This window comes from Equus przewalskii, chromosome 17 (assembly GCF_037783145.1).
Source record: "Equus przewalskii isolate Varuska chromosome 17, EquPr2, whole genome shotgun sequence".
Lineage (NCBI taxonomy): Eukaryota > Metazoa > Chordata > Mammalia > Perissodactyla > Equidae > Equus > Equus przewalskii.
Genome location: NC_091847.1, coordinates 39366800 through 39390486, shown reverse-complemented (window position 1 = coordinate 39390486; position 23687 = coordinate 39366800). Strand labels below are relative to the sequence as shown.

The 23687-nt window shown below is 42.4% G+C and overlaps 1 protein-coding gene across 38 annotated transcripts in view; it reads right to left on the bottom strand.

Annotated features, from left to right (window-relative positions):
- The window catches only part of TANC1 (tetratricopeptide repeat, ankyrin repeat and coiled-coil containing 1), a 229150-nt gene that overhangs the window by 101459 nt on the left and 104004 nt on the right, over nt 1–23687 (bottom strand). For 2 of the 38 annotated variants that reach the window (XM_070579929.1, XM_070579938.1), the window contains exon 5: nt 10592–10666. The exons of the other annotated variants lie outside the window; for them this stretch is intronic. The gene's annotated coding sequence lies outside the window, so the exon portion shown is untranslated. The remainder of the gene's footprint in view (nt 1–10591; nt 10667–23687) is intronic. 38 annotated transcript variants of the gene reach the window in all.

Below are 23687 nucleotides of genomic sequence, written 5' to 3'. Positions count from 1 at the left end.
CCCTCCATAAAGGAACATAGCCCTGCTGACATCTTCAGCTCAGCCTTGTGAAACCCAGAGCAAAGAACCAGCTGTGCCATCCCGTGCCTGGGCTTCTCACCTAGAGAACTGTGAGATTATAAATTTGTTTTAAGATGATACATTTGTAGTCATTTCTTAGGGCAACAACAGAAAACTAATATGTTGTCCATGAAATACTGTCATATTTGTTACAGGTACATAATGAGAGCAAGGTGCTGTCACGGCACCAACCCCCTAAAAGGACAGAGCTGGAACTTTACTAAGCATATAAATCTAGTTATCTGGCTGTGTTGTACCAACTTGCTAATAAATCTATGTATGGGCAGAACTCAGTCTGAGCCTTGTTTTCCTTCACACCTGAGTGAGTTTATAGGGAAGAAATCTCCAGCCCTCACCTCCTCTAACTACTGGTAGCAATTATAATTAACTGAAAAGAACCTAATACCTGAAGTTGGTTTCATTATGCTGGTAAGAATCATTAACCAAACCATCACAAATAAATGAATAACCGCAAACTTGGGTTTTAAGATGTCCTTGGAAGAAGGATCTGAGTCTTTCCTGGAATGGTAATTTCAGAGTTTCTCTAAGGAACCAGGGAAGGAGCTATCAAGGGGAATGTACACTGTTATTCACACTAGTGGGCAACGAGCTCTATGCTGCATGATGAAGTGAAATGACTCCACAAAGAGGGTGGCAAGGTCCTTGAGGACGTTCTTTCTCTGTGGGTTCAGATGAGTCGTGCTCAAAGTCTGGTCCCTAGACCAGCAGCAACAGCATCACCTGGGATCTTGTTAGAAATGCCAATTCTTAGCCCCAGTCCAGACCACTGAGGGATTCTGAGGCACGCTTGAGTTTGAAAACCACTGCGTTAGCCTGTCTGGTGTAGCTACAGAAGACCTCGCCCAGGCCCTGAAGCAACTTACAATCAAGTATGAAGACGGGACAGAGACAGCCACCCACGGCCAGCTGGTGTTACGTGACTTGGGGAGGAAAGCAGCAGTGAAGGCAAGAGGCAGGACCTGGCTGGGCCTGAGGATGAGGTGCGAGTGGCATTGCTCCTGGAGGGAGTGCAAGAACTGGGAGAAACAATGTTCTACTCTTTCCATTCCTACACAGAATAAGAGCAGCTCGAGGAAGAGAACCTTGCCTCTTATTGGGTTCCTTACAGTTCTGTGTACTCAGTAGGTGCACAAATATTAATTTTGACAATAAAAACTTCCTGCTTTTTAAATGAATTATGCTTATTTGCTATAAACTAATAACTTCTAAGGAACTTCCTGATTTGGAGATATTTTTCAAATATTCATCCAGTATAGTGGCTACTATGGAATCCTGTTCTAAACCCATTCATTCTTTTCTGTCGAGGGCTGGAGATTTGGGGGGAAGGGAAGGGGAGGGAGGGAAAAGTGTGGGTCCTTGTCCATCCAGAGGCTCCCACCTGTTGGCAGGTGCTCCAGGGCCCCTCCCCAACCATCACCGAGAAGGTAGGAGAAGAGCAGCCCCACGTCTCTCTCTCATCAGCTCTCTCCCCACAGTGGCCAGGTCAAGACTTCTCCATCCTCCTCACACAAACCTCTGCCTCACACACGTGCACACCCCACCCTCACCCTGTACAGGAACCCTCAGCTCCTACATCACAGAGAGTGGCCACCAGAAGGAACAGCTGAAACTTTCCTCAGCTCCATCCTCACACTCACTGGCAATGGTACTCATCCTGTCACATCCACGTAAAGCTAATCCTTCTACCTATGCTCAGGGTGCCAAGATCAAGGGCAAGAAAGGGTGAGATATAAGAACTGTTGCTCTGGTTAAGAGGATTTATCAGTTTCATCAGATTAGGTTAAAAGATTCACCACAGATGTTAGTTACAATCTGACTAGGTGGCACTGAGACTATTAAGAGGGCCCAGTTCAGATAATGGGTGACCATGACACACCTAGTAGAACGGCTAAAATTTAAAAAACAAAAAAAATTGATTAAAAACTGCTGGTGAGGATGCAGATCAACAGGAACTCTCCCACGTTGCTGGTGGGAAAGCAAAATGGTACAACCACTTTGGAAAACAGTTGGCATTTTCATGTAAAATTAAACACACTTAGCATATGACCAAGCAACTCCACAGCTAGGCACTGACCCAAGAGAAATGAAAATGTGCATTTACCAAAAACACCTGTGTGTACATATTTATAGCAAGTTTATTCACGATCACCAAAAGCTGGAAGCTACTCAAATGCCCTTCCACTGGTGAATGAATAAACTATGGCATATCCATGCAGAATAATATTCAGCAATAAAAAGTGCAGAGGTATTAACACCCACTACAACATGGATGAATTTCAAATGTATTATGCTTAGTGAAAGAAGCCAGATTCAAAAGCCTACATATACTGTATGACTCCATTTATATGACATTCTGGAAAAGGCAAACCATAGGCTTAGGGAATGGATCAGTGGTTGCCAAGGGGCTAGGGTTAGCAACCCCAGCTCCCGGGCAACCACTGATCCATTCTCCAAGCCTCTAGTTCCTCTTTACACAGGAGCAGGATGAGGGAATATTTGGGGGTGAAGGAACTGTTCTGTACTGGATTGTGGTGGTGGTTACAGACTCTACACATTTGTCAAAGCTCACAGATCTGTACAACAAAAAGAGAATTTTTCTATATAAATAAAAAAAAATGCTTTAATGAAAAAAAGGGGGCCAGGGGCCAGCCCCGTGGCTGAGCAGTTAAGTTCACGCACTCTGCTTCGGCGGCCCAGGGTTTCGCTGGTTTGGATCCTGGGCGCAGACATGGCACCGCTCATCAGGCCATGCTGAGGTGGCATCCCACATAACACAAATAGAAGGACCTATAACTAGAATATACAACTATATACTGGGGTAGGGGGGTGGTTTGGGGAAAAGAAGAAGAGAAAAAAGAAGGGGCCAGCCCAGCGGCACAGTGGTTAAGTGTGCAGGTTCAGCTTTGGCAGGCCAGGGTTCCCCAGTTCGGATCCAGGGTGTGGACATGGCACCGCTGGCAAGCCATGCTGTGGTAGGCATCCCACATATAAAAGTAGAAGATGGGCATGGATGTTAGCTCAGGGCCAGTCTTCCTCAGTAAAAAGAGCAGGATTGGCAGCACTTAGCTCAGGGCTAATCTTCCTCAAAAAAAAAAAAAAAAAAAGAAGAAGAAGAAGATTGGCAACAGCTGTTAGCTCAGATGCCAATCTTTAAAAAAAAAAAAAGTGGGGGGAGGGACCTGACTTAGGATGTCCATCTATGTAGGGGAGTTATGACTCTAACTGTAGGAAGCCTGCACCCTGGGCAAATATCTCTGATCCACTGAGAGGCAGAAACAGATAGAGGCCAGCCCCAACATCTATCATCCTCTTCCACCTTGGTAAGAGAGCCCCTGTTTTCAACTGTCTGTTTTAAAAAGTACCCAATACCTGGAAGGAGAAAAAGAGAAACTATAGGGGGATCCCTTCAGTGAGGTTCTGGGGGTTGTTTATGTAAAGCAGACTCTCCAGAACTATCTCATTCTATAGGTGTACACTCTTGATTGACTTTCTATCAACTGAACTATTTTACAGCTCTGCAAATTGCAAAAAACTGATAGCAATGCAAATTATTCCTGTCCATAGCAACGCAAATGAATTTTGTCTGGCAGAGAATATAAATCTCTGTAATCCAAATTCTCATTTAAATTGATCTTAACATCTTACTCATTTCCTCCTTAATTAACGAGCTAAACAAAATTGTTGACATATGACCCTTTTTTATTTGCATGTCATATTTTTGCCTTTTTGAAAATTATACCTTAGGGCATTAAACAAATAGAAGACTGCATTTTCCAGCCTCCTTGGCAGCTAGGTAAATGCAGCCTTTGGGAGGAAAGCAAGTGTTGGGTGGGATTCCAAAGAAGACTGTTTAAAGGGAGCCGACCTAGCCGTGAGAGCCCCTTTTTGCTCTTCTCTCTCTCCTCCTCCTGGCAGGAAATGCTGCCATGCTAGTTGGTGCTCTAACAGTCACAGTGGACCAGAAGGTGACCTTGTGGTGGGAGGCTGTGGTAAGCTGATAATGGCTCCCAAAAATGTCCATGACCTAATCCCTGGGATGGGCAAATGTTCTCTATTTGGACAAGTGGTTTGCGTGGATGTGATTAAGCAAAGGATTTTGAGACGAAGGAATCACTCTGGATTATCCAGGTAGGTCTAAAAGGCCATCACAAGAATCTTTATAAAAGAGAGGCCGTGGGAGGTTAGACCTCCACACACAGAGAAGGCCACGTGAAGACAGAGAATGGAGTGAGGCAGCCACAAACCAAGGAACACATGGAGCCACCAGAAGCTGGAAGAGGCGAGGAGCAGAAGCTCCCCAGAGCCTCTGGAGGGAGGGCAGCTCTGCTGATACTGTGATTTCTGACATCTAGCCTCCAGAACTGTGAAGAGAATAAATTTCTGCTTTTTGAAGCCATCAAGTTTGTGGTAATTTGTTACAGTAGCCCTAAGAAACTAATACAGATGATGAGCACTAAGATAGGAACCTGGTTCCCTGATGACACCTTGAGGTCACTAAGGCCCTATATCACCTATATCTAAACTGTTAACAGGAAAGAGAAATAAATTCTTTTTTTTTTTTTCTTAAGATTGGCACCTGAGCTAACAACTGGCCAATCTTTTTTTTTCTGCTTTATCTCCCCAAATCCCCCCGGTACATAGTTGTATATCTTAGCTGCAGGTCCTTCTAGTTGTGGCATATGGGACACTGCCTCAATGTGGCCTGACGAGTGGTGCCATGTCTGTGCCCAGGATCCGAACCCTGGGCCGCCTCGGCGGAGCGCGCGAACTTAACCACTCGGCCACGGGGCCGGCCCCGAGAAATAAATTCTTACCTTATTTAAGCTATTATGTATTCGATTATTTTTTACTTGAAGCCAAACTTAATCCTAATACAGTCACACACACTGCATAACGATGTTTCGGTCAGTGATGGACCACATATATGACGGTGGTCCCATAAGATCAGTACGGCACAGCCTAGGTGTGTAGCAGGCTAAACCATCCAGGTTCGTCTAAGTGCACTCAGGTGATTTCATCGTTGTGTGAACATCACAAACGACTCATTTGTCAGAAGATACCCTGGTCGTTAAGTGACATGACCATACAGTAACATACTGTGATTCTGAATTGTCGGCCCTAACCTCACCTTGCCTGAGCTGATCAACTATATTGGTTGTCCTGCAACCTCAGCAAGGTTGAGAATTAAACGAAGAGTGTGAAGAAATAAGTCAAACCCAAAGCACTGATACAATTGTGTTACATTCAGGGATAAGTTTGCCATCACTGGACATAATCAGCGAATACGTCCAGGAAAGAATTTTTAATGTTTTTAAAATGTGGCATATCAGTATCTGACTGATTAACTTGGTGATTCCTATTTGAAATAAGTAATTTTTAGCTTTAAGTGAAATTCATTTTAAATATATAATTTTATATTAGATTATAAACATAAAATTTCTAAATTGAATTTAAAGGCTATGGAAAGCCAAGTTTAAAATTATTAACTATAATACATTGAACAGTAATTTGAAATTCATATCATCATGAGTACACAAAATTCAGCTCTCAGGGGGCCGGCCCGGTGGCACCGTGGTTAAGTCTGCATGCTCCACTTCGGCAACCCGTGGTTTGGTGGTTTGTGATCCCACGAGCGGACCCACATACCACTTACCAAGCCATGCTGTGGCAGGCATCTCACATATAAAATAGAGGAAGATGGGCATGGATGTTAGCTCAGGGCCAATCTTCCTCAGCAAAAAGAGGAGTGGCAGCAGATGTTACCTCAGGGCCAGTCTTCCTCAGCAAAAAGAAGAGGATTGGTGGCAGATGTTAGCTCAGGGCTAATCTTCCTCAAAAAAAAAAAAATGCTGCTCTCAGATATTAAAAAGGCTCATTTTAACAACCATCTCTCCACTGTATAAAGTCAGTCTCTCGCTTTCAAAATGCTCATTAGACGGAGTTTGAGATGGGAGAAAGGAGGGAGGGAGGGATATAAAGAGAGAGGCAGGAAAGAAGAAAGGAAAAACACATTCCCTTAACTCCAAGACCACTACAGTCTACTGCCTATCCCACTCCCACAGCCCAAGCCAGCCAACAAGGCTAGCCATCATTCATTTCTGGTCCCTCTGCTGAATTCTAGAACCTTCCATGTGCCACTGCAGTTCCCACTGTCATCACTGTGTACTTGTCAGCATCCCCCAGAGAACCCACTCTTCTGTGTTCCTGGCATCTGTAGAGAGGTGGCACTCTGCTCTGAGACACCGTCTCTGAGATCAGGAGCAGCTTGCAATCTTGTTGCACATGGTCAGAGGGCTGGTGTGTCAGGCCACACACAAGCGGCATCTAACAATCCCAGAGAGTTCCACGACAGGCTCCTCTGAGACTGAAACCAAGAGCAGGGCAGAGGTTGGGCTTGTGAGCTGAAGGCAAACGCCCTTCTCTGACCTCTTTGGAGAGGAGCTCACACTTGAAATCATGTGACTTCCATTATCTCAAATACCTCTTGAAAACATCAGGAACCTAAGAGAGCAGCAGCAAAGTGACATTTTGGGGCTTAGCTGTTATCTCTTTCGAGTTTGAACAGGACAAATTGCACTGACAGATGACATAGGTAACCCATGACATCACTGACAAGGAGCCAGATGACAAGCCACAGGCAGAGCACAGCTCCTCATGAGATTTAACTTTCTATCTGTGTCCTGGATTCAGGAGACAACAGAGGGAAGGCTTTCCACATTAACTGAGTTACAGTCCGGGTTCTTTGAGAATTTTTCTTACCCATCAAAGCAACTATAATTTTCCCTCACCTCATTCTCAAAAGCTGATGAAGATTAACATAAAATTTAGAATTCCTGATTACACACTGATTTATTACAACAAAAAGAGCGGCTGTTTCTTGATTTTTTTTTTTTTTAACCAACTAACAGGCTGTCACACAAAGCTCCAGTTTAGCAGTTGCTAACAGTCACCTAGGTCAACCACAAGGCCATATTAAATTGTCCCACCATCTGCCCCACCTCTCCCATTCTGAAGACTCTTCCTACGGATGTTAACATCCCAGGAGGCAGAGCCACTAATCCCAACCCGCCCCCATTCCCACACATCATGGTGGGCATTAGGAAGACGCCTGGCTGCTTTCCACACAGGCTTAATTACCTTAAAACGTCTGAGCAAAGAAGAATGAAACTATTAAAATAAGTCCCCAATCTGCCTACAGCCAAAGAAAAATAGCTCCAGAAATTTGGCTTTCAACCTGTTGTACTTTTATACCTCAGCTATTAAACAATTTTGAATAATCATAAAAAAAGCTTACCTTTAGATAAATTTTAAAAGTTAACTGTATGCCAAAAGAAATAACTATTGGGAATTTTAACATGTTTACTTTTTATGTAAATCTGTTCATTTATAAAGGCAAAGTCAAAAGGTAGCATCTCTTTTAAGAACTTAAAATATTTTTTCTGAAAAAACTTTAGCCACTAGACAGCACACAGGTCAGGAAAGAGAATTCCGCAGTTGTTCCTACAACACGCTGATCGTCAGCATTTACCACACGGTGGCGCTGCTCAATGCTAATTTCAGACTAAATCCAGGAGCGCGCATCTTCACCACCAAGACAAGGCTCGCACCCATTAGGAGTCAGAAGCATGAAGTCTGGAAATGTAGTTTTGTTTTGTTTTTAAGGTTTCAGGTAACATACACATGGTTAACAGTCCATATGGAGGAACGAAACTGAGGAGGCAGCAACTCTCTGCCCATTTTAGGCTGGACCTAACAGAATATTCCAACATATTTAGCCCCTGCAAAGGCTGATCAGCTTCACTTAGAGCCAACAAGGCAAAATGTGGGGCAGAAGGGCTGAGCACCCGAGTTAGCTGCCTCACCGTGCAACACTGAAATGTTATCTACCTGTGAATCTATGCTGATATAAATAAGTAAATGGGGAAGACGAGATGAGTCTCCCATGCAGAAAAATTCCAAATAATTTATGTAGACACTCCACTCTCAAGGAGGGAAACATAACACCCCATCTTTCACGGTGGGCTGTGCAGAGACTTCCATCCAGAGTACAGTGTGGACAGGGACGTAAGGATAAAGAGTAACTATACTGTGGAGAAACCTGGCCACCACTACCTTGGCCAAAGTTAACATAACTGTGGTAAGTCACATTGCTAATATGCAGCATCAACACGATGTGATGAGAAGAGCCCTTTACTTCTGTGGTCTTCCTCACCCAAACCCTGTAACTCCAGTCTGATTATGAGAGAAGCATCGGACAAATCCCAACAGAGGGGCATCCTACTAAATACTGGAACAGTATGCCTCAAAACTGCCAAGGTCATCAAAACCAAGGAAAGTCTGAGAAACTGTCACAACCAAGAGGAGACCAAGAAGACATGACAAATAAATATCATGTGGTATCCTGAATAAGACCCTGGACACTGGGGATAACCTAAAGAAATACGATTGAAGTATAAACTTTAGTTAATAAAAATGTATCAGGATTAGTTCATTAGTTGTGACAATGTATCATTGTCATGTAACTAAATGTACACGTAACTAAATGTTAATATAGTTACATGTCCCTTAATGAAGGGTTTATCTTCTAAGAAATCCATCAATAGGCAATTTCATCATTGTGCGAACATCACAGAGTGTACTTACACAAACCTAGATGCTATAGCCTACTACACACCTAGGCTATGTGGTACTAATCTTAGGGGACCACCATTGTATATGCAGTCTGTCGTTGACTGAAACATTGTTACACGGCTCATGACTATAATGAGACAAACTGGGTATGTAGTATACGGGGGAACTCTGAACTACCTTTGCAACTTTTCTAGAAATCTAAAACTATTCTAAAATAAAAAGTTTACTTTAAAAAAAGTTGATCCAAGGGGCTGGCCCCGTGGCTGAGTGGTTAAGTTCGCGCGCTCCGCTGCAGGCGGCCCAGTGTTTCGTTAGTTCGAATCCTGGGCGCGGACATGGCACTGCTCATCAGACCACGCTGAGGCAGCGTCCCACATGCCACAACTAGAAGAACCCACAACGAAGAATACACAACTATGTTCCGGGGGGCTTTGGGGAGAAAAAGGAAAAAATTAAATCTTTAAAAAAAGTAAAATAAAAAAAAAAAAGTTGATCCAAGGCTCAAATGGTAACTAAGAGACAACTTTCACATACAAGAGAATGCCGTTATCTTCCATATTAAGGAATTTAGGCTGTGTTCCTGACAGTCCCTTGACATCTGCCAGAGAAGGAGGGTTAGTATGGGCTGAATGGTATTCCCCCAAATTTTATATATTGAAGTTCTTAATCCAAGGACCTCAGAACGTGACTGTATTTGGAGAGTCGGCCTTTAAAGAGGTAATTAAGTTAAGATGAGGCCATTGGGGTGGGCCCTAATGCACTCTGAGTGACGTCTTTATAAGAGGAAATTTAGACACACAGAGAGATCCCAGGGATGTGCAGACACAGACGAAAGACCTGTGAGGACAGGTGAGAAGGCAGCCATCTGTAAGCCAAGGAGAGAGGCCACGGGGGAAACCAAAGCTGCTGGCACTTTGATCTTCAACTTCCAGCCTCCAGAAGTGTGAGAAAATAAATTTCTGTTAAGCCACGCACTCTGTGGTACTTTGTTATGGCAGCCCTAGCAAACGAATACAAGAGTGATGCAGAAAAACACTGCTTCACTGAAGGTCACATGAAGGACAATGGTGGGAATGCAGAGCTTGATGGCTCCTGTGCCATCTGTACCTTTTGAGAGGGATCTGACCTAAGGCTGCTGTTCTGGGCGGCCATGAATTGAAGTGGAAATTATCCGGGCTTTGGCATCAGGGAGACTCAAGTCAAATTCTAGCCAGTCATTAACCAGCTGTATAACCTTCAGGCAAGTTATCTAAACTCTTGGGTCTCGCCACCAACTGTAAGTGGGGTTAGTACTTACACCTCAGGGTTGCAAATGTTTATGAAGTGTCTAAGACACAGTAAGTACTGAATAAATACTAAGTTTCCATTCTCCCCTTCCTTTCCTCTAATACAAAGTCAGGTTGGCAAACTATGATCTAAGGGCCAAATCTGACCCATTGCATGTTTTTACAAATAAAATGTTAGTGGAACATAGCCATGACCATTCATTTATGTATCGTCTATGGCTGATCTGCGCTACAATGGTGCTGAGTACAACACAAACCGTGTGGCCCTCAAAGCCTAAAATATTTGTATCTGGCCCGACAGAAAAAGTTTGTCGATTCTGCTCTGTCATCAATTACCATATTTCCAAAAGCTAACAGACACTTTTCATTCCTTATCATACTTGAACTTCACAGCATCTGCGACATGCCATGTCTTGAAATCTCTCCTCCTCCCTTGAGGCCAGCGATCTGAGCTCAGGCTCTGCAGTTCCAGCTCGCTGGTGCTCTTCACACGCAAGGCATTGTGGAACATCCAAGGTTCAAGATATTCAAAGTCAAACTCGCCACCCCGCCCGACCAACCTGTGCCTGTAATGCCACACTGTAGTTACTCACACCAGCACCTCCACCTGTGCGAAAGAGCAGGCTTTGGAATCCCAGGGGTCGAAATTCTGTCAGAGCCTTAAATACCTACAATATGAGAATAATGACCACCTTGGAGACACAGTAACAATAAAATAGGGGGAAAATGTAAAGCAATCAGCACAACAAAAAATTTTTTTTTAATCTGGATACATCTAGAAAACCAAACTAGAGACCTTTGCAAGCTTCCCGAGTGGTATGCAAAGAACACGTTTGAATCTCGAGTGTGCCGAGATATAAATCCCTCAGCTTTCTGGTCTGCTGGACAGTCTGGGGGCAGTACCCTAAGGGACAGTCCATATCCCCCAACTGCTGGACAAATGTTTCCCACACGTGCCATGATATGAAAACGGCTAGCAAGCCCTGGCCCTGAGCCATTTTGCACTTTCTTTCTTCCCTAATGCTCATGTACGAAAAGGTCATCGCAACCTACAGATTATTTTTCCTAAAACTTTCTGAAACAGATCACCTCCCTCCACTCTCCTCTGCCACTGCACAGGTTTAAGCCACTGTACTTCATTTGAATCACTACAAAAGAGTCCCAACCTGTCTCAACTCCAAGATGGCCTGTAGGAAATAAACAGTTACTGTCCTAAAACCCAAATCTCTTTTTTTTATCCCTCCACTTAAAAAACGGTCAAAGACACCACTGCCCAAAGAATAAAATCCTTCCTGGCACCCACTGTATTTCCATCCTTGTCTCTGATGCTACCTGCCCCACTGTGCCTTGTGAGCTCCAGCCACTGCAGTCCAGTCACTGCCATTCCTGCATGCCTTCCAGACTTCCCGTGGTCTGTTCTTTCTCTGGGGGACGGTCTTCCTGCTCGACCCAACCCATTTGCCATGTAACTCCTAACTCATGCTTAAAGAACCCCCTCCAGTGTCACACACACTTGGAACCATACCAGCTCCCCCAAAGCAAGTCTCACTCTTCTCCATGATGTCCCAACACTTTGTAGACATCTCAATGTCCTAAAAGTCATCACCTCTCTCACTAAACTGGGAGGTCTCCAAAGCTTAGGGCCAAGTATTTATTTACATTTATATCTACCTCATCTCTAGCCCAGAACCCAACACGTACCTGATGCTCAATAAATCTGTATGAAACAAATGTTTACGGAACCTCATGAAATCACTGAGTGAAAGAAAAATTGAAACAACTCAGAGTGCCTCTGAGGCCATTCGGAAAAATAAAGGTCACCACCAAAAAAATAGTCACATCCACCTATGCAGCGTCCTCTTAGGATGAAAGAGATCCTGGAAAAATCTCTTGCCAACTTAGCTGCCAGCAAGTCCTGGAGAGCTGGGGGGAGAAAGGGCTCATGAGAGGACTAGTGCATAAAAAGCAACTATTTTTAAAGGCCAAAGGGCACACAAACTAAGAATTTCCAGTTTGAAAGGAAGAAACCGGGAAAGTAAACCACAAAAACAATGAAAAGGTGTCCAAATGCAAATAAAAATGTGATTCTCTTAAGCAGTCTGCTGGGACATTTCTTTCCCGTTTCAGGGAAAACATGTTGGACTCGACATGTCGTCCTTATTTTTTCCTTTCTGTGTATTATAAAAAAATCTACAGGCAAGAGGTCGACTAAGTCAAGGTGACCCACAGGTATCAAGCTATGGTAAGATTTTTCCTGCCTTAAAAAGACCTGTTATTCCTCAATTGCTTATTAAAACACCTCAAGCTTAAGAAAAATACACAGTAAAACCTAATGTTGAGTAACTCTCAAGTCCTCAGAAACGGTTTAATGTGTACTTCCTTGACCTGGCTGCTGACATCACTGCTTCCTGACTGAGAGTCTCACAGGGCTCAGGTGCCATTCTCGGGCAACTTTTCCAGCCAGGCAGAATGAACCAGCAACCTCGAGCCAATGCAGAGATGCTGGGTGGTCTTCCTACCCTCACCCACAAAATCTTTGGTATGAGTTCGCTTCCTTGTGAATTGTTTCTCATACGCCTCCAAAACTCGGTTACTTGCTTTCTCACTGGTTGATCGTTATCACTTTCAGTAAAAGCTACAAGACCAAAAATAAACAAACAAGGCATGTGGACGGAAGCAACACATACTCAGGAAATGAAAACCAATGACAAATCTGATGAGTTCCTTCCACAGAAGCTGTGGACAGGTCAGCTCAGCCACAAAGCCACGCCCAGAGCCAACCAGCCCAAATCCAAATATTAACAATTTGGTTTGAATGGTTTGTTCAACATTTACTAACCCAAACCCAAATAGCAACAATTAGACTTCAAAGGTCCCTGCACTGAAGGAGTGGTGCCTTCCTTGCTGTCCACATCAGAGCAAGACTGAAGTCAAAAGAGGATGATGTACAAGAGGGGCCGACAAAGGGGAAAGGGGGTAAATGACCCAATCTTCGAAGCTAGGGGCAGCAGCAGCACTTCTCGAGCGTGTTTTAGGAGCTAGGCGCCTTGTGAACATTCCCTTATCCTCTCAAAGACCTATATGATACATCATTTATTCTCATTTCCAGATGAGGAAACCAAGAATCAGAAAGGTTGTCAAGTGACTCCCAAGGACACAGAGGTACTAAGAACAGGAACTCAGAATTTAAACCCAGGTCTGCCCGTCCTTTACAGCCAGAAACTTCCCATGACACTACACAGCTTGGGTAGAATTTCTCCATTTAGAAGATGGCAAGGGAAAGAGGGAGTGTAAAGAAGTTCAAGTTTATCTAATGAAGATAAGATCTGCTTAAACCTTACAACTTTACCAAAAAAAAAAATCATGGCTGGCCCCACGGCTAAGTGGTTAAAGTCCTGTGTGCTCTGCTTCAGCAGCCCAGGTTCACAGGTTCAGATCCTGGGCACAGACTCTCCACTCATCAGCCATGCTGTGGAGGCATCCCACATACAAAAAAAAATAGAGGAAGATTGGCACAGATGTTGGCTCAGGGCTAATCTTCCTCTAGCAAAAAAAGAGGAAGATTGGCAACAGAGGTTAACTCAGGGAAAATCTTCCTCACCAAAAGAAGAAAAAAAGAAAAAAACAATCATGTACTCCAAGAATCTTTTGCATGCATGTACTCAAATTTTAATGTAGATATATGAGTGCATATATATTCATTCAAATCTTAGAGTATATACATCTGGCTCTAATAGGAACTGTATAGCCGAGGAAAAAACGTAGATTATTTTGTAAAAGTAAGCTATTTTTAATAAAGGAAATTTCCATTGAATTTTTGCTAAAGAGCTCAAAGTCCACAATCATTTTTTGACTGACACAGAGGAGATTCCTAGCTGGTAAGCCTCACTCCAAGATGTCTAATTCCCATATCAAATATTAACACTAGACTCTAGGATATGTACAACAGCCATATCTTTCCTTTTGATTACTGAAGATCCTCAACATCCCGAGTCCTTGTGAAACATCAAAACGCCCAAGACAGAAGTGCCCCTAATGCTTCCTGCATCCTAAATGACACTTCCCCCCCCAGCATTACAGTGGAGTTGTAACCCAGGCACGGTTACCTCACTTGCATTCAACCACATGTGCTCTACAAGATGGGGGAGGATTCTGGAGGACGAGACATGGGCAGCTGCTGCTCCCTCAGCCACTCTCAGCCCCTACAAGCCCCTCGTATAATGGGATTCTGGTGCATGAGGTGCGTATTTCTGGTATGGTGCAGTCCTAAGTAGAATGTGTCTACTTCATCTGGTGCTCATCCAAATATGCCACAATCTGTGTCAACAGCAGAAGAAAAATGGCTATGCCATGCAGAGACAGTATGTCTGCATATGACACTTATGGGCAATTTAGGGGATGTTCAAAGGAAACCTGACGCAAAGGTTTCTGCCTTACATGCTGACTTTATCACTTACCTATGAAAGGAGCAACTTTATTACTCTGCTGTCATAAATAGCTTCAGACAATAAGTAACTGTCTGCTCAACTTCCGCCAGAGTTTTGCTCTCATTGCCCGGTGAGCAAATGTGGACCATTTGGAGTACTCACTCTCCATCAGCTTCCTGAATCACTCTCTCATTTTATACGGAGCTCTCGGGAACTTCACAAACGACTGAGACAGGGCACCACCAGGCATCCCACCTTTTTGCCCTACCTAAATTTCTCTTTTCTGCTAAGAACCATTGCTTTCTTAAACCTTTGCACTTGCATCACTAGTTATAAGAGCTGGCTTCCTTTATAGGGCAATTCTACACACATAATTTTAATCACTTCATATGAATCACATGAAAACCAAAAGAAGACAAATAACACAAGTAGCTGGTGGCAGAGCAGGAACTGGAACCCAGACGGTCAGTCAGTCACTACGTTATGCTGCTTTCATGTCCTGTTCACAGGGAACAAAGCCTGCTGCACATCAAGAAGACATACACTTGCCAAAAAACATACAGATCTGAGGGTGAAATCCCACTGTGGGGCATCTGGCTTCGGACAGAGAATCAATACTGTGGGAATCCATCCAGGGCCACTGAGTCAGTGAAGGAAGCTGAAGTTGGGCTCCAAGGCAGATGGTTACACTGAAGTAGCAACCACCATGGGAGAGCTGTGTTTCAGGCCCCACACTTCACAGTCTACATCTCATTTAAATTTCACTTACCCTATTGGAGAAGCACCGTCACTACACCCCTCTCTCTCAGATGAGGAAATACCTGTAACCTCGCCAAGCATATCAAGTCGAAAGTGAATCCGGTTCCAACCTGCCCAAGACTGAGGTGGATGGAGACTTCTGCACCTATCAAGATCATTAACATCTTAGCTAAAATCAGTCTCACAAGTCCCTGACTTACGGTGGATAATTTCTCCTCCTAGGCTTTTCAAAAAGAGCTCAATAGGAATAGGCCTACAGCTATTAAAGAAACTGAATCAACAGTTCATAACCTTCCAAAACAGAAAGCACCAGGCCCACATGGGCTCACTGGTGAATTCTACCAAACATTTAAGAAAGAAATTATACAGTTCTCTACAATCTCTTTCAGAGGATAGTGGCAGAAGGAATGCTTCCTAACTCATTCTATGAAGCCAGGATTACTCTAAGGCCAAAACCAGACAAAAACACTACAAAAAAACTATAGACCCATATCTCTCATTAACTCAGATGCAAAAATCCTCAACAAAACATTAGCAAATCGAATAAAAAAATGTATAAAAAGAATTATATATCATGATCAAGTGGGATTTACCCCAGGGATGCAAGGCTGCTCCAACAGTAGAAAATCAATTAATGTAATCCATCACATCAATAGGCTAAAGAAGCAAAATCACATGACATTAATAGATGCAGAAAATGCATTTGACAATACCCAACACCTATTCATGATAAAAACTCTCAGTAAACTAGGAATAGAGGGGAACTTCCTCAAATTGATAAAGAATATCTATAAAAACTGGACTTGAGGGGCTGGCCCCGTGGTCGAGCGGTTAAGTTCGCGCGCTCTGCTGCAGGCGGCCCAGTGTTTCGTTGGTTCAAATCCTGGGTGCGGACATGGCACAGCTCATCAAACCACGCTGAGGCAGCGTCCCACATACCACAACTAGAAGGACCCACAACGAAGAATATACAACTATGTACAGGAGGGGCTTTGGGGAGAAAAAGGAAAAAATAACATCTTCAAAAAAAAAAAAAAAACTGGACTTGATAAAGAATATCTACAAAAACTCTACAGCTAATATCATACTTAATGATGAAAACAAGAAGCTTTCCCACTAAGATCAGGAAAAAGGCAAGGATGTCCCCTTTCACCATACCTTTTTCTTTTTTGTCTTTTGAGGAAGATTAGCCCTGAGCTAACATCTGCCACCAATCCTCCTCTTTTTTGTTGAGGAAGACTGGCCCTGAGCTAACATCTGCATCCATGCTCCTCTATTTTATATGTGGGCCGCCTGCCACAGCATGGCTTGATAAGCAGTGTGTAGGTCTACAGCTGGGATCTGAACTGATGAACCCCGGGTTGCTGAAGCAGAACATGTGAACTTAACCACTGTGCCACCAGGCTGGCTCCTCATCATTCCTTTTCAACATTGTACTGGAAGTCCTACCTAATGCAATAAGGCAAGAAAATGAAATAAAAGGTATACAGATTGGGAAAGAAGAAATAAAACTGTATTTGTTCACAGACAACATGACTGTCTATGTAGAAACTCTGAAAAAATTGACCAAAAAAGTCATGGAACAAGAGCAAGGTTGTAGGACACAAGGTTAATATACAAAAGTCAACTGATTTCTATACACTAACAACGAACAAACAGAATTTTGAAGTTAAAAACACAATACCATTTGCATTAGCACCCCCAAAATGAAATATTTAGGTATAAAATATCAAAATATGTGCAAGATCCATTTGAGGAAAACTATAAAATTCTGATGAAAGAAATCAAAGAACTAAATGGAGAGAGATTTCATGTTCATGGATGAGAAGACTCGATATAGTCAAGATGTTAGTTCTCCCTAACTTGATCTATAGATTCAATGAAATCTCAATCAAAATCCCAGCATGTTATTTTGTGAATATTAACAAAGTGATTCTAAAGTTTATATGGAGAGGCAAAAGACCCAAAATAGCCAACACAATATCGAAGGAGAAGAACAAAGTTGAAGGACTGACACTACCTGACTTTGAGACTGACTATTCAGCTAAAGAAATTAAGACAGTGTGGTACTGGCAAAAGAATAGACTAATAGATTAATGAAATAGAATAGAGAGCCCAGAAATACATCCACATAAATTTATTCAACAGATCTTTGACAAAGAAGCAAAGGCAATACAATGGAGCAAAGTCTTTTCAACAACTCGAACAACTGTACATCCATAGGCAAGAAAATGAATCTAGACACAGACCTGATTCCCTTCACAAAACTTAACTCAAAATGGATCACAGACCTAAATGTATAAGGCAAAGCTATATATAAAACTCCTAGAAGATAATGTAGGAGAAAACCTAAATGAGCTTGGGTATGGAGATGACTTTTTAGATACAACACCAAAGGCACAATTCATGAAAGAAACAACTGATTAGCCAGACTTCATTAAAACTAAAAACTTCTCCTCGGAGAAAGAAAATGCCAAGAGAATGAGAAAACTAGCCACAGACTGAGAGAAAATATTTGCAAAAGATGTATCTAATACAAGGACTGTATTCCAAAATATACAAAGAACTCTTAAAACTCAAGAATAAGAAAAGCTGATTTAAAAAATGAACGAAATCCTTAACAGACACCTCATCAAAGAAGATATACAGATGGCAAACAAGCATATGAAAAGTTGTTCCAGAGGCCAGCCCAGTGGCGCACGGTTAAGTTCACACGTTCCACTTCAGCAGCCTGGGGTTCACCGGTTCGGATCCCAGGTGTGCACATGGCACCACTTGGCAAGCTAAGCTGTGGTAGGCGTCCCACATATAAAGTAGAGGAAGATGGGCATGGATGTGAGCTCAGGGCCAGTCTTCCTCAGCAAAAAGAGGAGGATTGGCAGCAGTTAGCTCAAGGCTAATCTTCCTCAAAAAAAAAAAGAAAGAAAACAAAAGAAAAGATGTTCCATAGCATATGTCATCAAGGAAATGCAAATTAAAACAATGAGACACCACCATACACCTATTAGAATGGCCAAACCCAACAAAACACTGACCACCTCAACTGCTAGTGAGGATGTGGAGCAACAGGAACTCTCACTCACTGTTTGTGGGAATGCAAAACGGTACAGTCACTTTGGAAGACAGTTTGTAGGTGTCTTATAAAACTAAATATATTCTTACCATATGATCCAGCAACCACATGATCCAGCAACCATGCTCCTTGGTATTTACCCATGGGAGTTGAAAACTTATGTCCATACAAAAACCTGCACACAGATGTTTAAGGTGGCTATTCATAATTGCCAAAACCTGCGAGAAACCAAGATGTCCTTCCGCAGGTGAACAGATAAATAAACTGTGGTACATCCGGACAATAGAATATTATTCAGCACTAAAAAGAAATGAGCTACCAAGCCATGAAAAGACATGGAGGAACCTTAAATGCCTATCACTAAGTGAAAAAGCCAATCTGAAAAGGTTACATCCTGTATGATTCCGACTATATGATATCCTGGAAAAGGCAAAACTACGGAGACAGTAAAAAGGTCAGTAGTTGCCAGGGGTTTGAGGTAGGGTGAGGGGGAGAAATGCATAAATGAAGCACAGAGAACGTTGAGGGCAGTGAAAATACTCTGTATGATACCATAATGATGAATACATGTCATTATACATTTGTCCAAACTCACAGAATGTCTAACACCAAGAGTGAACCATCATGTAAACTCTGGACTTGTGTTAATGTAGGTTTGTTGATTTTAACAAACGCACTACTCTGGTGGGAGATGTCGATAACGGAGGTGGGGGAGGCGGGCTGTGCACGTGTGGGGCAAGGGGTATATGGGAAATCTCTGTACCTTCTGTTCAATTTTGCTATGAATCTAAAACTGCTCTAAAAGAATAAATTTTATTTTTTTCTAAAAAAGTAAGTTCATTAATTGCCACTTAGAACCTTTGATCAATAAAGTAGGACTTTGGTTGATAATGGACTGCTCAAGAAAATCACACCTCTTTGGAAGAGATTCCTAAATTTTATTTCTCAGAACCCTTGTGCAGAGAAAGGATTCATGTGTAACTGTCAGGCTAGGTATTCCAGATAAGGCCCCAGAGGCAAAGCTTAGTGGTTTCAATGCTCCAGGACTGAATAATGATTTTCCCGATGGCCTGTTTTCCTTTTGTAAGGCACTCTAGTTCTCACCAACCTCTCTTCTAGAGATCACCATTCTGTGCTCACTTCAGTTTCCCCACTCCAGGCTTTGCACACTCTTGCCCCTTCGCCTGGAACACAGCCAGCCCTTGCCTGCTGACACACACACAGACTTGTTTCACAACAAAGTTGAGGATTCATGCTGGAACTTCAATCTTTCCTTCCTGTCTATTTCTGCTTTACACGAATGTCCACTAACGTTAGATACAGATACAATAGCTTCCATGGGCTTCTGTGACTTCTGGGTTTCTCTGTGAATCAGAAACGATTAAAAAGAAGAGATTCCCACCATCACTGTCTCTGCCCCCATCTGTTTTCTTGAGGTAAAAACACTCATTTCTGAGCAGGGCACTGGGTTTGTTCTAGCCGCCATCTGACGCCACCACAGGGTGCAGCTGACACTGCTGTAAAGTGTGGCTGGATAAAACCTCCAGTCATCATTAACTGCAGGCGGTGGGAAACATGCAGCAAAAATGCCAAAAGCCTGAGAAAATAGGAGAGTGACAGGAGCATAGAAAAGCAGGGATGTGAAGGCTGCTGACAAACCAAGTTTAAGATATTCTCCTCTTTGCTCACTGCCTGATGATAGATAGCAAAGCCCTGAGACAGAGAGGACCTTAATTAAAGTACCAGTTCTCTCTAGATAGGGGGAAAGGTATGTTCCTAGCTTTATAAACGTTAAGGCTCTGTTACATTTAAGTTGCTTATATGTCCATTAGTATAGGCAACCCTCCGTATCTGCAGGGGATTGGTTTCAGGAACCCTCTTGGATACCAAAATTTATGGATGCTCAAGTCCCTTACATAAAATAGCATAGTACTAGAATATAAGCTGTGCACATCCTTCATATACTTTAAATCGTCTCTAGATTACCTGTAATACCTTTGTTGTTGGTGGTGCTGTGGAGCCGATTTCAACTCCTAGCGACCCTGTGTACAGCAGAGCAGAACCCTGCCCGGTCTTTTTGCGCCATCCTCTCACCTTCTGGTGCTGTATCAGACAATGCTCCACCACTATTCACAGGGTTTTCATGGCCAATTTTTTCAGAAGTGGGTGGCCAGGTCCTTCTTCCTAGTCTATCTTAGTCTGGAAGCTCTGGTGAAATCTGGTCAGCATGGGTGAGCCTGCTGGTATTTGAAATACCAGTGGCACAGCTTTCAGCATCACAGCAACTCGTAGCCACCACAGTATGACAACCGACAGAGGGGTGGTGTGGTTCCCTAACTGGGAAGGGAACCCAGGCTGCAGCAGTGAGGGCACTGTATCTTAACCGCTAGACCATCAAGGCTGGCTCTTAGAATAATTAACACAACGTAAATGCTATGTAAGTAGTTGTTATACTGTACTGTTTAGGGAATAATGACAAGAAAAAAAGCCTGAACAAGTTCAGTACAGACAAAAGGATCGGAGGCCTTTCAATCCGTGGTTGGCTGACCCAGGGATGTAGAACCCACAGATACAGAAGGTAGACTATATTTTCGGCCAATCATGTGGAGCTGATGAACGTGGACTACTAAAATCCTATTCATTTTAATAGGTGCATACCTGTGCCCCATTCACCAGGGTAAACTGAAGGAAGTGATTAGATCCTGTTCTCAAGGCTTCCAAGGGGAAACAAAGACAAGGGGCTCATAGAACGTCAGGGCAAAGAAATGCAATAAAAAACCATGCAGAGGCAGATGAAGTACAGTGCTACAGGCATTTGGAGCAAGAATTTTCCTCTCTCTTAGGGAAAAGGAGAAATGTAAAGGAAGGGTAGATGAAGCAAGAGATGCAAGCCACACCTAAGGTCAACCCAATGGAGAAAGTTCTGACCCAGGGCATAGGGAGGAGAATTAGCAAAAGGGGAAGTGGAACAACAGGGCTGGTTTAGGCATAGCCATGACTTGGTCAATCAAAGACCATTCAGTGGGGAAAGAATTGTCTTTGCAATAACCAGTGCTGGGACAACTGGATATCCACGTCAAAGGATCTAAAAGTTGGCCCCTACCTCACACCATACACAAACAATTAACTCAAAAGGGATCACAGACCTAAATGTAAGAGTTAAAACTTATAAAACCCTTAGGAGAAAATATAGGTAATAAATCTTCGTGACCTTGGATTAGGCAATGGTTTCTTAGATATGACATTAAAAGGATGGCAACAAAATAATAAATTAGACTGCATCAAAATTAAAAACTTTTGTGCTTGAAACAATAGTATCAAGAAAGCAAAAAAACAAAACCCCACAAAATGCAAGGAACTTTTTGCATATTGCATAACTGGTATCTAGAATATAAAAAGAATTCTTAAAACCTAATAACAAAACTACAATGGGATACCAGTTCACATGCACTACGATGGCTATAATCAAAAAGGCTGACGATAACAAGTGTTGACAAGGATATGGAGAAACTGAAAACCTCATACTCTGCAGGTCAGAATACAAAATGGTGCAGTTACCTTGGAAAGGAAATTTGGCAACAGTATACTTCAAAAGGTTAAACAGAGTTATCATATAATTCAGCAATTCTACTCCTAGGTATATACCCAAGAAAAAAACAAAAGATACATCCACACAAAAACACACATGCAAATGTTCATAGCAGCATTATTCATAATAGCCAAAAAGTGGAGACAACCTAAATGTCTATACGCTGAACAATGGATTAAAAAATGTGGCAAATACATATACAATAAGATATTAGGTAATAAAATGGAATGAAGTACTGATACCTGCTCCAACATGAATGAACCCAGAAAACATTGTTACACGAAAGAAGTCAGCCACAAGAGACCACATGTTGTATGATTCTATTATATAAAATGCCCAGAACAGGCAAATCCATAGAGACAGAAAACAGATTAGTGTTTGCTTAGACCTGTGGGGTATAGGACTTGGGACGGAAGGAAGAGAGGAATGTGGAGTAATTACTAACGTGAATGGCTTTTTTTTTAAGGGCGATAAAAATATTCTAAAATTAGATTGTGGCAATGGTTCAAAACCCTGTGAAAATGCTAAAAAACATTGAACTGTAAACTTTAAATGGATGAATTACATGGTATGTAAAATATCTCAATAAAGCTGTTTTTTAAAAACACAATGAAAAACTTCATAAATTTGAACTCAGAAAACAAAACTTCTCTGAGTTATAAAACACCACAAACCTAAATAAATGGAAAATGATGAACAGGGAAAAAATTTTAACGACATACATGACTGATAGCCTTAAAACAAACAAGAAAGCTGTGCTAAGAAGAAACACATTTTGCCCCAGTAGAAGACAAACATCACAAAAAGCTCCCCAAAAACAAAAATGATCAATGAGTATATCCATTCTCAACATTAATCAAATAACTCTTCACCCAGTATTCTCACTTTTATAGTCCTTCAAATGAAAATATCACAGATGCCTTTAAATATTAATATACAAGAATGTTCTTTCACTTTTCTTTATTTAGCAGAAAACGGGGAACCTCTTAGATGCCCAGTGCCAGGGAGAATGGGCAAATACATCACTGCCATTTATGTACCACAGAAACAAGGCACGAAAGACATTCAACCAAGCGTCAAAAGCAGTTGTCTTTTTGGGCCAGCACTGTGGCCAAGTGGTTAAGTTCTCGGGTTCTACTTCAGCCACCCAGGGTTTCGCTGGTTCGGATCCGGGGCGTGGACCTAGCACTGCTCATCAGGCCATGCTGAGGTGGCGTCCTACACAACACAACCAGAAGACCTACAACTAGAATATACAACTATGTACTGGGGGGCTTTGGGGAGAAGACAAAAAAAAGGATTGGCAACAGATGTTAGTGCAGGTGCCAACCTTAAAAAAAAAAACACAAAAAACAAGTAGTTGTCTTTCTGGCGGTATACAGGGAACCAAGATTTACTGTATCTTTATTATACACATTTTTGTCATTTATTTCCCTCCTCAAATATTATTTCTATAATTTAGAAAATGAAGATAAAACGTATGTATCTACCTTCATTGACAAGGAATTTATGAGATAATCACGTATTATCAGTGGTATGCAAACTTTGCCACACATTTGAATCACCTGAGAAGCTTATAAAACATCCCAGTGCCCCAGCCATACCTCATAGGCGTTAAATCATAATCTCTGAAGGTAGGACGCAGGCACCAATAGTCTTCAAAATCCCTGGCATGATGGCAAGGTACAGCCAAATTGTATACAGGGGAGCCAGGACTCCTGGGCAAGGGAATAAACAGCCCTCAAAGGCCCTTAGGTTCAGAGTGAGGCAGACACATGCACACAGGTTCTGCATGTAAACGCAGAACAACAGAAAGCACATTTGTCCTGGTCACAGCTTCG